Genomic DNA, 14,286 nt, shown 5'->3' on the forward strand with positions numbered 1-14,286 from the left:
GACACTGCATTCCGCTCAACTGACACTTTAATCTCCCCTGACCTCTGCCCCCTACATTGTCCTCCTGAAACTTGGAACAGCACCTCTTTCAGTCAGGCAGTTCACAACCTTCTATGGAAAAACTCAGCAGGTCTGGCAGCATCGGCGGAGAAGAAAAGAGTTGACGTTTCGAGTCCTCATGACCCTTCGACAGAACTTAAGTTCGAGTCCAGGAAAGAGCTGAAATATAAGCTGGTTTAAGGTGTGTGTGTGGGGGGCGGAGAGATAGAGAGACAGAGAGGTGGAGGGGGTTGGTGTGGTTGTAGCGACAAACAAGCAGTGATAGAAGCAGAATATCAAAAGATGTCAACAACAATAGTACAATAGAACACATAGGTGTTAAAGATAAAGTTGGTGATATTATCTAAACGAATGTGCTAATTAAGAATGGATGGTAGGGCACTCAAGGTATAGCTCTAGTGGGTTTTTTTTTTTTTATTTTTTATTTTATATAATGGAAATAGGTGGGAAAAGGAAAATCTTTATAATTTATTGGGAAAAAAAAAAGAGAAGGGGGAAACAGAAAGGGGGTGAGGATGGGGGAGGGGACTCACGACCTAAAGTTGTTGAATTCAATATTCAGTCCGGAAGGCTGTAAAGTCCCTAGTCGGAAGATGAGGTGTTGTTCCTCCAGTTTGCGTTGGGCTTCACTGGAACAATGCAGCAAGCCAAGGACAGACATGTGGGCAAGAGAGCAGGGTGGAGTGTTAAAATGGCAAGCGACAGGGAGGTTTGGGTCATTCTTGCGGACAGACCGCAGGTGTTCTGCAAAGCGGTCGCCCAGTTTACGTTTGGTCTCTCCAATGTAGAGGAGACCACATTGGGAGCAACGAATGCAGTAGACTAAGTTGGGGGAAATGCAAGTGAAATGCTGCTTCACTTGAAAGGAGTGTTTGGGTCCTTGGACGGTGAGGAGAGAGGAAGTGAAGGGGCAGGTGTTGCATCTTTTGCGTGGGCAAGGGGTTGTGCCATAGGAGGGGGTTGAGGAGTAGGGGGTGATGGAGGAGTGGACCAGGGTGTCCCGGAGGGAGCGATCCCTACGGAATGCCGATAAGGGGGGTGAAGGGAAGATGTGTTTGGTAGTGGCATCATGCTGGAGTTGGCGGAAATGGCGGAGGATGATCCTTTGAATGCGGAGGCTGGTGGGGTGATAAGTGAGGACAAGGGGGACCCTATCATGTTTCTGGGAGGGAGGAGAAGGAGTGAGGGCGGATGCGCGGGAGATGGGCCGGACACGGTTGAGGGCCCTGTCAACGACCGTGGGTGGAAAACCTCGGTTAAGGAAGAAGGAGGACATGTCAGAGGAACTGTTTTTGAATGTAGCATCATCGGAACAGATGCGACGGAGGCGAAGGAACTGAGAGAATGGGATGGAGTCCTTACAGGAAGTGGGGTGTGAGGAGCTGTAGTCGAGATAGCTGTGGGTGTCGGTGGGTTTGTAATGGATATTGGTGGATAGTCTATCACCAGAGATTGAGACAGAGAGGTCAAGGAAGGGAAGGGAAGTGTCAGAGATGGACCATGTGAAAATGATGGAGGGGTGGAGATTGGAAGCAAAATTAATAAATTTTTCCAAGTCCTGACGAGAGCATGAAGCAGCACCGAAATAATCATCGATGTACCGGAGAAAGAGTTGTGGAAGGGGGCCGGAGTAGGACTGCAACAAGGAATGTTCCACATACCCCATAAAGAGACAGGCATAGCTGGGGCCCATGCGGGTACCCATAGCCACACCTTTTATTTGGAGGAAGTGAGAGGAGTTGAAGGAGAAATTGTTCAGCGTGAGAACAAGTTCAGCCAGACGGAGGAGAGTAGTGGTGGATGGGGATTGTTCGGGCCTCTGTTCGAGGAAGAAGCTAAGGGCCCTCAGACCATCCTGGTGGGGGATGGAGGTGTAGAGGGATTGGACGTCCATGGTGAAGAGGAAGCGGTAGGGGCCAGGGAACTGGAAATTGTTGATGTGACGTAAGGTGTCAGAGGAATCACGGATGTAGGTGGGAAGGGACTGGACAAGGGGAGAGAGAAGGGAGTCAAGATAACGAGAAATGAGTTCTGTGGGGCAGGAGCAAGCTGAGACGATCGGTCTACCGGGGCAGTTCTGTTTGTGGATTTTGGGTAGGAGATAGAAGCGGGCCGTCCGAGGTTGGGCAACTATCAGGTTGGAAGCTGTGGGAGGGAGATCCCCAGAGGAGATGAGGTCAGTGACAGTCCTGGAAACAATGGCTTGATGTTCAGTGGTGGGGTCATGGTCCAGGGAGAGGTAGGAGGAAGTGTCTGCGAGTTGACGCTCAGCCTCCGCGTGGTAGAGGTCAGTGCGCCAGACAACAACAGCACCACCCTTGTCAGCGGGTTTGATGACAATGTCAGGGTTGGACCTGAGAGAATGGAGTGCAGTAAGTTCAGAGAGAGACAGGTTAGAATGGGTGAGAGGAGCAGAGAAATTGAGACGACTAATGTCGCGCCGACAGTTCTCAATGAAAAGATCGAGAGAAGGTAAGAATCCAGAGGGAGGGGTCCAGGTGGAGGGAGAATATTGAAGATGGGTAAAAGGATCCGTTGAACTGGGAGAGGACTCCTGCCCAAAGAAGTGAGCCCGGAGACGAAGACGGCGGAACAAGAGTTCAGTATCATGCCGAGCCCGAAATTCATTGAGGTGAGGGCGTAAGGGTATGAAACTAAGTCCTTTGCTGAGCACTGAACGTTCAGCATCGGAGAGGGGAAGGTCAGGGGGTATAGTGAATACACGGCTGGGGTTGGGATTGGAAGATGGGGTGGGGACAGAGGGACAGGCAGGGGTGGAGGGTCCTAGATGGGTGTTGGTGTCGATGAGTTGTTGGAGCATGCGTTCCTTAGCACTTGAGAGAAAGAGAAAAAGTTTCTTGTTGAGGCGTCGGATGAGCCGAAGGATAAAATGAAACTGGGGGCACGCGCAGCTTTGAAAAAGGGTACTGCGGTGCTGCTGGAGGGAGAGGTCGAGTGTGTTCATATGGCGGCGCATGGCACTGAGTGTGGATTTCAGAATGTGACGGGAACAGCAGTCCGAGAAACGTTTTATGTCCCGGAGATACCTGTAATCCTGGGTGGGTTCGAAACATGAGGGGTGGAATTTCAGTTGAAATCCATGTGGGGTAAGTCGGAGACGGAGACAGTCACTGAGAAAGGAGATATGGCTGTGAAAGCGGGTTTTAGTAAACACCTTGTCAAACACTAGGAGAGAAATGGAAAGCAATGAAGGTGAACAAGGCAACAGAGAAATCCGGAAATCTTGTCGCAGAGAGGAACAGAACTTCTTCAAGGAGGTAGGCATTTCTTGAAGAGCAGTGGCAGTCAATTAAACACAGAGATAAAAACAAAAAAACTGCGGATGCTGGAAATCCAAAACAAAAACAGAATTACCTGGAAAAACTCAGCAGGTCTGGCAGCATCGGCGGAGAAGAAAAGAGTTGACGTTTCGAGTCCTCATGACCCTTCGACAGAACTTGAGTTCGAGTCCAGGAAAGAGCTGAAATATAAGCTGGTTTAAGGTGTGTGTGTGGGGGGCGGAGAGATAGAGAGACAGAGAGGTGGAGGGGGTTGGTGTGGTTGTAGCGACAAACAAGCAGTGATAGAAGCAGAATATCAAAAGATGTCAACAACAATAGTACAATAGAACACATAGGTGTTAAAGATAAAGTTGGTGATATTATCTAAACGAATGTGCTAATTAAGAATGGATGGTAGGGCACTCAAGGTATAGCTCTAGTGGGTTTTTTTTTTTTATTTTTTATTTTATATAATGGAAATAGGTGGGAAAAGGAAAATCTTTATAATTTATTGGGAAAAAAAAAGAGAAGGGGGAAACAGAAAGGGGGTGAGGATGGGGGAGGGGAGGTTTTCCACCCACGGTCGTTGACAGGGCCCTCAACCGTGTCCGGCCCATCTCCCGCGCATCCGCCCTCACTCCTTCTCCTCCCTCCCAGAAACATGATAGGGTCCCCCTTGTCCTCACTTATCACCCCACCAGCCTCCGCATTCAAAGGATCATCCTCCGCCATTTCCGCCAACTCCAGCATGATGCCACTACCAAACACATCTTCCCTTCACCCCCCTTATCGGCATTCCGTAGGGATCGCTCCCTCCGGGACACCCTGGTCCACTCCTCCATCACCCCCTACTCCTCAACCCCCTCCTATGGCACAACCCCTTGCCCACGCAAAAGATGCAACACCTGCCCCTTCACTTCCTCTCTCCTCACCGTCCAAGGACCCAAACACTCCTTTCAAGTGAAGCAGCATTTCACTTGCATTTCCCCCAACTTAGTCTACTGCATTCGTTGCTCCCAATGTGGTCTCCTCTACATTGGAGAGACCAAACGTAAACTGGGCGACCGCTTTGCAGAACACCTGCGGTCTGTCCGCAAGAATGACCCAAACCTCCCTGTCGCTTGCCATTTTAACACTCCACCCTGCTCTCTTGCCCACATGTCTGTCCTTGGCTTGCTGCATTGTTCCAGTGAAGCCCAACGCAAACTGGAGGAACAACACCTCATCTTCCGACTAGGGACTTTACAGCCTTCCGGACTGAATATTGAATTCAACAACTTTAGGTCGTGAGTCCCCTCCCCCATCCTCACCCCCTTTCTGTTTCCCCCTTCTCTTTTTTTTTTTTTTCCCAATAAATTATAAAGATTTTCCTTTTCCCACCTATTTCCATTATATAAAATAAAAAATAAAAAAAAAAACCCACTAGAGCTATACCTTGAGTGCCCTACCATCCATTCTTAATTAGCACATTCGTTTAGATAATATCACCAACTTTATCTTTAACACCTATGTGTTCTATTGTACTATTGTTGTTGACATCTTTTGATATTCTGCTTCTATCACTGCTTGTTTGTCGCTACAACCACACCAACCCCCTCCACCTCTCTGTCTCTCTATCTCTCCGCCCCCCACACACACACCTTAAACCAGCTTATATTTCAGCTCTTTCCTGGACTCGAACTCAAGTTCTGTCGAAGGGTCATGAGGACTCGAAACGTCAACTCTTTTCTTCTCCGCCGATGCTGCCAGACCTGCTGAGTTTTTCCAGGTAATTCTGTTTTTGTTTTGGATTTCCAGCATCCGCAGTTTTTTTGTTTTTATCACAACCTTCTATGTTCAACAGACTTAACCAATTTCAGATCACAACCACTGTTCCCATTTTCCAGGCAGCAGGTGCTAATAATGCATTTTGTTCATTTAATAGTCCTGCCTATCTTGGACCTTTCCTTGTTCGTCTCTCCCTGCCTCTGAATCTCCTTAACCATGCATCTCCCAATCTCCTCCAGTCCTGATGAAGTGTTGGGTTTCTCTCTGGATGCTGCCTGACCTGAGTGTGTATGATTCAAGAAATGAGCAGAATCATTACAGCACAGAAGGCAGCCATTCAGCCCATCCTGTCCATGCTGGCTCTCCTAAGGAGCAATTCAGGTACAGCCACACCACTGCCATATCCCTGCCTATCCCTCTTCAGATATTTAGAACCTTCAGCAAATGTGGAAACACTTGCAGCACAGAAGGAGGCCACTCTGCCCATGTCTGCACTGCTCAAAAAATCAGCCACCCAGCCTATTCCAGCACTTGGTCTGGTCTGTAGTCTTGGAGGGCTTCAATCAGCCTGCCATAATCTTTCAGGTTAAACCAATTAAACCAAATCAACAAAATTGGGATAAATCAGGCACAGCCCCTAATTCAGGTCAGCTGTAAAACCAAGAACAAAGTTTAAAGGAACCTTACAAACTTTAAATCAAAATGTGATTAAAGGGGTCAACAAAACACCCCAGTCCCCGCGGTGCCCACCGAGCATGGAAATCAGGCTGCCAAATGGGACCTTGTCAAAAGCCTTGCTAAATCCACATAGGCCACATCTGCTAACCTCATCAATCATTATTGTTACCACCACACATTCAATCAAATTAGTTAGACACGATCTTCCCCTAAATCCATTCTGACTATCCTTGATTATTCTCTGCCTTTCTAAGTGACCAGTTTATACTGTCTCTTGAAATTGATTCCAAAAGTTTTCCCGTTACAGAGGTTCTAGCGCACTAGTGTTTCACTTTTGATGGCAGCACAGGTTTGAGAGGATATTCCAGTTCGGCGATCTCTACCAGAGGACAGCGTTTGCTGGCTGTACTTGTTGCATCCAAGGGTATTGAGGGAAGGAAATTGACCATGAGAGATACCATGATCTTTCAGTCACCCTACTTCAGGGAGGAACCCATTCATGTCTCTTGACTATGAAATAATGCAAGTGATTTGTGGAATTGTTAATTCATTTGTGAAATGATGGTTCCTACAAAAGTACAGTGGAGCTTTACTCTTGTCCTGGTTCTAACCAGATGGTAGCAATCTTGGATATGATTTAGAAAGTTGTGGGTTCAAACCCAACGTGAGCCCATCCTCTATGATTCCAAGCCACTTCTTCAGTCACCAGGTGAGATAGCATTAGTCTATTGGGTTGAGATGGCCTATAAATTTGTCAGAACAGTTTGGGAATCCTGACCCTTGCAAGTACCATCAAAAACCAGGGGGATAAGGAAAGCAAATATGGATTGCATAAACTAGGCCTTGTGGGGGTTGGGAGGATCAAATTGAAGTGCTTTTAAGATACTTTATCTCCTCCAATCCAGAACAAGGGGGTTTATCAAACACTTATTCACACACAAGGGTAGTGGAAATCGCTCCAAATGAACAATTAGATTTGTGGTTCTGTGAATTATAACCAAAAATGAGATGACGGTGGAGTGAAGAGATGCCTTTTAAGAGATCTAACCGAATGAACAGAACAGGTCTGAGGGGCTGAACGGCCTCCTGTTTCTAGATTCGTGATGGATTTGTGGTCTTCAAGTTTGAAAAATTAAATCCTGCTTAAAGTCGGGCAAAGGTTTTCTGCCTAAATACTCTTATCCGTGAATCCTAAAGATTCGGTGATATATTTCGCAAATTAATGTTCTTACTAATATGGCACAAATATTCACTCAGTTTGTGGGGTTTTGTTTTAACAAGTTATGTCACCGAATTTTACTCTGTTCCAAAGTTATTTTTTTTCCCCCTGAATTGCTGTATGATCGGGAAGGTGTTTTGAGCTATTAAACTGATCTATCCAAGCACCTGATCAAGATGCACTCGGAGCGTGGCAATCCAGGGTCTGCAGTTTAAAACATTAGCGGATAGAAACCAAAACTAAGGACTCCCTATTCGGATTTAAAACTGTTATGATGCCACTTATTTGGACTCCATCTGTGACCCATTTTGCTAGAGGCTTATCTGTCCTCAATAGGCTTGTTCTGAAGGGCAGATTGAGATAAGAGTGGGATCTGGACCATTGCCACCTGGCAGAATGCCAATTGGAGGTTTCTCTTCACCCCCTCGCCAACACAGCACATTGTAGGATTTTACCTTTGTAATATGGGGGGCAGGGAGGAAGAAAGAAGAGGCTGGTGTACAATTTCTCTTACCCCTACCCCCACGTGCTCTCTCCCATTCCCTCGTGCCCTGTCGGTACCAGGTTTGACACTGAGTGCTGATCAGTGCTGTGCTGTATTTCATGAAATGACTTTGTCCATTCTTTTTGAAATTGCTGCTCCTTACACAAGCCAGGAATTTGCCTGTTAGTGAAAATATCCAGTGGTCTCTTTCCAAATGCTATATTTCTGCAGTTAATGTGGTTACAGGGTAGTTACAATGTCATGAGAACATTTGAAACAATGTTTTTGGCGAATGAAATATCTGGTTTTTCCCCCCCACCACCCTGCAAAAAAAAAAACCCGTTATAACACCCAGTAGCTCAGTTAGCATTACCCAGCTCCAAAGCTGTCTGGAAGGAAAATCCAGAGGTGAAATACTGGTGATTGCAGGTCTGATGCTGTAAGAATCTGACTGAATTATGTGCGTGTTCTTTCGTTCAATTCTACGTAAGCACGGGGTTTGAGTGCCAGTGAATTTCTACATCAGTTGCAGCTAAAAAAAGATTCACAACGTTTACACTTCAGGATCTCTTCGTCTGAACTTCCTCCAGAGGTAACGTTGTTCCCAATGTTTCAAATATTACGTGTAGCAGGTGGCTGTTTTTTCTTAAACCTTGCCTTGATCTCGATGGTCAGTAAGCGGGTAGAAACAGATGGATGGCGGTAGCAGCAGGTTGTGCCAGTGTGGAGTAGGATTCCTCCTAACGCTGCCTCCAGAATCTGAAATGAACCACTTGCCCCCATCCTCACGCTTGGTCCTTGATGTTGGGTTTGAGCATTCTGCTCCTGTGCTGCGGTGATCCACCTGACTGCTCTAATGGTACCTGTTGTCTCGTCAGGCTCATGAACTCTGTAGTCATTATGGTTTTATTTAGTGTGTAATGTACATTTAAGAATAATACTTGTTAGGGAAGATCACATTATCTGTTGTGACAAATAGGAGAGTAGCACAGGCTACCCCAGTGGTCAGTGTAGAGATAGAGTTGGAGTTGGAAGCACACGTGTAGTTGCTGCTGAGTATGTTGAGTAAACTTCGCTTCCACCCAAGATGTCTGCAGAACAACTCTGATCGACAATAGTAGTAACTCGGTCACCCTTACAACAAACTTCCTAAACAAATCTTTATTACAGCTTTCAATTATATGGCACCTTTTTAACACTGACAGGGCTTGCGGAGCATCTTAAAGGATTGAGTGAGTCAGGGAGCTTTAGGGATAGAATTCAAAGCTTGTCAGTTGAAGGTACAGCCGTCTCTGGAGTGATTTGAAAATCCAAAGCTGGAGGCAATGGCTGAAGTGAGAATGAGAATGAGAGGAGGGAGATGGGGAGGTGTTGAAGCCATACTGGGACTTGAAAACTAGGCTGAGCGTTTTTTTTAAAAAGTTGTCATGGCATAACCAGGAGCCACCAATGTAGGTCAGCAGGCACGAGAAGTGATTGGACTTGATGTGAGTTAGGACACGGGTGGCATTCTCAATGAGACTCTAGGATTGTTTAGCTTCAGGTATTGAGGCGTTGTGTGGAAGATGAATCCACTTGGCTCTAACCTGGATTGAATTTAAAATGCTTTCCACCTCCAAACAACCTTCCAGTGTACAATGTGTCCAAAAGCCTAGTTTGAGACATGGGGTTATTTTGCGTGTGTTTTTGGAAAGTGGTTATCCATGGCACTGCTTTGACACAGAACATACAGAATGTACAGCAACAGGCCATTCAGCCCAGCTAATAGTGCTCCACCCGTATCTCTAACTGCATCTTGGATCCAGTGAAATTGGAATGTTAGTTGCTGTTGCTGCAAAGCAGCAAAGCCCAGGAGTTTGACTTTGTCAAATGTAATTTCTTTTTAGAACTAGGATCTCCCCTAACCATCTCCAACTTTCCTTTTAAGGAGGAAGACATGATAACAAAGCAATCCTGGAGATTCACTGGGAAGAGATGCAATTTGTCTTGCTGATCACTCCGAGATTAAACAAGACTCTAACTTCAGTGTTCTATGGCCTTGAGCTGTGTTTGTGACCTTAGTAAGACCACTTACCTCCATCCCCCAATCTCTGTCGCTACCCCCTGCTTTAGACCATCTGATTTCCATGCCTTTAGTACCTGCGGACTCCATTCCAATGCTCCTTTGGTTGGCATTGCATCTCCCACCCTCCACACGAGCTCATCTGGTTGTGCTCCCCTGACCCCCTCCCTCCCCAATGCACAGGACACAGTGCAGAAGCATTACTGCCTTGCTTCAATAGGCTAAGCATTAGGGCTGATGGGGCAATGAATGAATTCACAAGATCTCAGAATTATAACAGCACAGGAGGCCATTCAGCCCATTGTGTGTGCACCGGCTCTCCAAATGAGCATTATGACCTAGTGCCATTGCCCTGCCTTTTCCCTGTACCCCTGCACATTGTTTCTATTCAGATAATCATCTAATGTCCTCCTGAATGCCTCAATTGAACCTGCCTCCACCACACTTCCAGGCAGTGCGTTCTACTTATGTGAAAAAGATTTTTCTTGCGTCACATCTGCTGCTTTTGCAAATCACTTTAAATCTGTGCCCCCTCGTTCTCGATGCTTTTACAAGCGGGAACAGCTTCTACCTATCTATTCTGTCCAGCCCCCTCGTCATTTTGAACATCTCTATCAAATCTCCTCTTAGCTTTCTCCTCTCCAAGGAGAACAGTCCCAACTTCTCCAATCTATCCTCAAAGCTGAAGTTTTTCCTCCCTGGAACCATTCTTGTAAACCTCTTCTGCACTCTCTCCAATATGTTCACCTCCTTCCTACAGTGTGGCACCCAGAACTGTGTACACTACACCAGCTGAGGTTTCACTGTCTTATATAAATTCAGCATAAACTCCATGTTCTTGTATTCTATGTCCCTATTAATAAAGCCCAAGATATTACATGCTGCTTTAACTGCTCTCTCCACCTGTCCTACCACCTTCAATGATCTATGCACATATACACACAGGTCCCTCTGCTCCTGCATCCCCATCACCCCTTATTTTATACATTTTGGTAGGAAGATTATGGAGAGACAGTATCACCTCCCACATCTCTGCATTGAACTTCATCTGCCACCTATCTGCCCACTCCACCATGTCCTCTTGAAGTTCCACACTGTCGTCCTCACAGTTCACAACACTCCAAGCTTCGTCTCATCCGCAAACTTTGAAATTGTCCCCTGTACACCAAGGTCTGGATCATCAATATATATCAGGAAAAGCAAGGGTCCCAATACGGACCCATGGGGAACTCCACGAACTTGATATTTGGAGGCAGCACTTTGAACGGTGACCACCAGGGGGAGGTAGTGGTAACCTGGTTATGAATGAAGGAGCATACTGGCATGTGGAAGTGTGTTTACACTGCAGAAGATGTTAGCATGGAATTGATTTGGCATCAATTTTTGTTCCAATCAAATTCCTTAATTGTGTGGTGGGGGTTGAATAAAAGAAACTTTGTTGTGATTTGAAATCCCTTCAAGTTTTGTAGATTTCCACCTTTTTTTGTTATGGGTACAATGGCTCCAGTATAATTGTAATTAAAGGTGTCATTATTTTGGTGTCAGCTGCTGCAAGGGACCTCTGAACTGGGGCATTGCGGGTATAAACTCACCTGTGGTGTGGTATTGTATAACCTCACTGGGCTTTTCTTCTCTGACGATGAATTTAGGGCAGAGCAGAGTGCACAACCCTGCAAGCTCCTTCATCTTTACACCCCCACCTGTATCACATGCCCTCCTGACTAATTCTTTTTCCTTTGATCTTTTTTCACCCTCAAGCTTTTGGAAGTGTTTTCAGCTGCCTTCGTTTAATTGTTGGAGATCCTTCTTCAGCTTTTCTTTAGCACCAGCTCCAGTTCGAGTTTATCTACTAACTCTTGCACCATGATTTAACACGTGCCCAAATTCTTTGTCTCGCTCTCCTTAGTTTCCATCTGTTTAAATTGCTCTTTTTCTTTCTCCAAGATGTGGATGTCACTGGTTTGGCCTGTGTTTGTTGCCCTTTCCTAATTTACCCTTGAAGGCTGAGCTACTGCAGTCCGTGTGGTGTAGGTGCACCCACGGTGCTGTTAGGGAGGGAGTCCCAGGATTATGACCCAACGACAGTGAAGGGATGGCCGATATATTTCCGAGTCAGGATAGTGTGTGGCTTGGAGGGGAACTTCCAGGTGGTGGTGTTCCCATCTATCTGCTGCCCTTGTCCTTCTAGTGGTCTTGGGTTTGGAAGGTGTTGTCTCAGGAGCCTTGGTAAGTTCCTGCAGTGCATCTTGTAGATGATAACACACTGCTGCTACTGTGCATCGGTGGTGGAGGGAATAAATGGCACCCTATCCACAAACAATCAAGCAGGGGCTGCTTTGTCCTGGATAGTGTCAAACCTGTCATGTGGGAGCTGGATACATCCAGGCAAGTGGGGAGTATTCCATCACATTCCTGACTTCTACCTTGTAGATGGTGGACAGGCTTTGGAGTCAGGAGGTGGGTTACTCTACCCTCTTGACCTCTTATACGGCTAGTTCAGTTTCTGGTCAATGGCAACCCCCAGGATGTTACTGGGGGGATTTAGTAATGGTAATGCCATTGACTGTCAAGGGGGTAATGGTTTGGTGTTCTCAATGAAGATTGTCATTGCCTGGCACATGTGTGGCACAAGTCACTTGCCATTTGTCAGCCCAAGCTTGTATATTGTCCAGGTCTTGCTGCATTTGGACATGGACTGCTTCAATATCTGAGTTGTGAATGATGCTGAACATTGTGCAATCGTCAGTGAACATCCCCAGTTCTGACCTTATGATGGAAGGAAGGTCATTGATGAAGAGCTGAAGATGGTTGGATTGAGGACACTACCCTGAGGAACTCCTGCGGTGATGTCCTGGAGCTGAGATGATTGACCTCCAACAACCACAACCATCTCCCTTTGTGATCAGTATGATACCAACCAGCAGAGACTCCAGTTTTGCTGGGGCTCCTTGATGCCACATTTCATCAAATGCAGCCTTGATGTCAAGGGCAGTCACTCTCTCCTCACTTCTGGAGTTCATGGCTTAAAAGATTCCACAAGCCCTAATTCTTGCATCAAAATGCCAAGATCTAAAATGGCTTTTAGTCAGACTATTGAAGAGCTAGCATGATTTATGAGCAAAGTGTTGCTGTCTCTATGCCCAAGGGCAAATGGAAGACTTTGTTTTTGAAAACTGGACCATAAGACTGTACTAACCGGTGCCTGCTTTGTGGGTAGTTCTCCTCTACAGTGCTTTAATGTGCAAGTAGGATTTAGAGTTTAAGGCAGCACCAGTCCTGGGAATTGGTGTGAGTCAGGTGCAGCGTCAAGAATCAAAGCTGTTTTGATGTGCAGCAATAATGAAATGGGAGCAGGTGTCTAGAGCAGGATCTGTATTTTCTGTTGGGAATGGGTGGATTGAACCTAAAATCAGTTTTTTGCAACTTTTAAATCCTCTCGGTTTTACAGCCACTCTGAAACCGGATTTATAACTTGGATTTGGCACTTACCCTCCCTTCATAGGAGAGTGTGAAAATTTGATTGTTACTAGCCTTCAGCTTAATTTTCAACTCCTAGTGACTCTGGTTTGAACAAGGTAAAATCTGTACAGACTACCACTTCATTTCCTGGCTTTGAGCTGAACATCTACTTGGTGAGCAATATTACAACCTGTGCAGCTCTTGATCAGAACCAGGTAGACTGAACGGAAATAAAATCAGAAAATGCTCTGCAGGCCTGGTGAGCATCTGTGGAGAGAAATGGAGTTGGCCTATCCTGCTTAATTAACATTTTGATACCTCCCTGGGTATCACTATCTTGAAGGGCATTTTACCGGGTGCCTGGTATTGGGTGAAGTTGTGGTGTGAGGTCCTCTCGCTATTGGTTTTTCAGGCCGAGTTGGTTCTCCTCCCTGACCCGGTGGTAGATCTAATCCTGAGGGTGATGGTTGGGTACAGATATTCCTGAGAGATGGGGTTGGAGGATTTTAATGTACGATGTCATTTGCATTACTTTATCTCTTTTGGGATTATCTAGCGATAAAAAACATTTCTCTTTCTGACTGGAAGAACATGTTTGTTGATCATCAGGACTGAGAGGGTGACACTGACTGAGTGACCTGGTCACACTTGGACACTGCTGTGAGCAGCCTGGGAGAGGAGAAAACAATTTGTTTTTTTACCTTAACTCCCGGTTTATAAGATTTATTGAAGGAGAGCCGAAGATGATTTAAGGATCATCCAATTGGGTAATTGAAGCCTTTTCCAATTAGCTTGAGAATTTAAGACACTGATGATTGCATCAGGTAACCAATGGCAGAGTTGGAAGCAGTCACGTGATAACCTGCAGGAATATATCCAACCAGAGTTGGCAGCCCCTTGAGTGTAACCCAGGAAACCTGGCCTGAGAGATTTGGTGACAATGTATACAGCCGATTCATTGCTTCATCTGACAATGTAGAATTTGTTTATCCCTCTGCTGTCTGGAAGGTTTCAACCAAGCAACATGATTCGATGCAAAGGTGTAACAGTCCAAAGCTAAACTGATTCGATGTATAACTATTCCAGTAAATTATCAGAATTGCTTCTGATTTTTATTTTTTATAAAGTGGTCACACCAACCCTCTGGTTAGAATTCAACCTCTAGTTCAGTGATTCCCAAGAGTTTTCCTGTGATCCCAGAGAGAATTTGGTAGACACAAAAGAGTTGAGCAGGGGAGGCCTTCAACTGCTGAGCGGGGTAGGTAGGGGGAGTGAG

This window comes from Carcharodon carcharias, chromosome 30, assembly GCF_017639515.1.
Source record: "Carcharodon carcharias isolate sCarCar2 chromosome 30, sCarCar2.pri, whole genome shotgun sequence".
NCBI classification, from domain to species: domain Eukaryota; kingdom Metazoa; phylum Chordata; class Chondrichthyes; order Lamniformes; family Lamnidae; genus Carcharodon; species Carcharodon carcharias.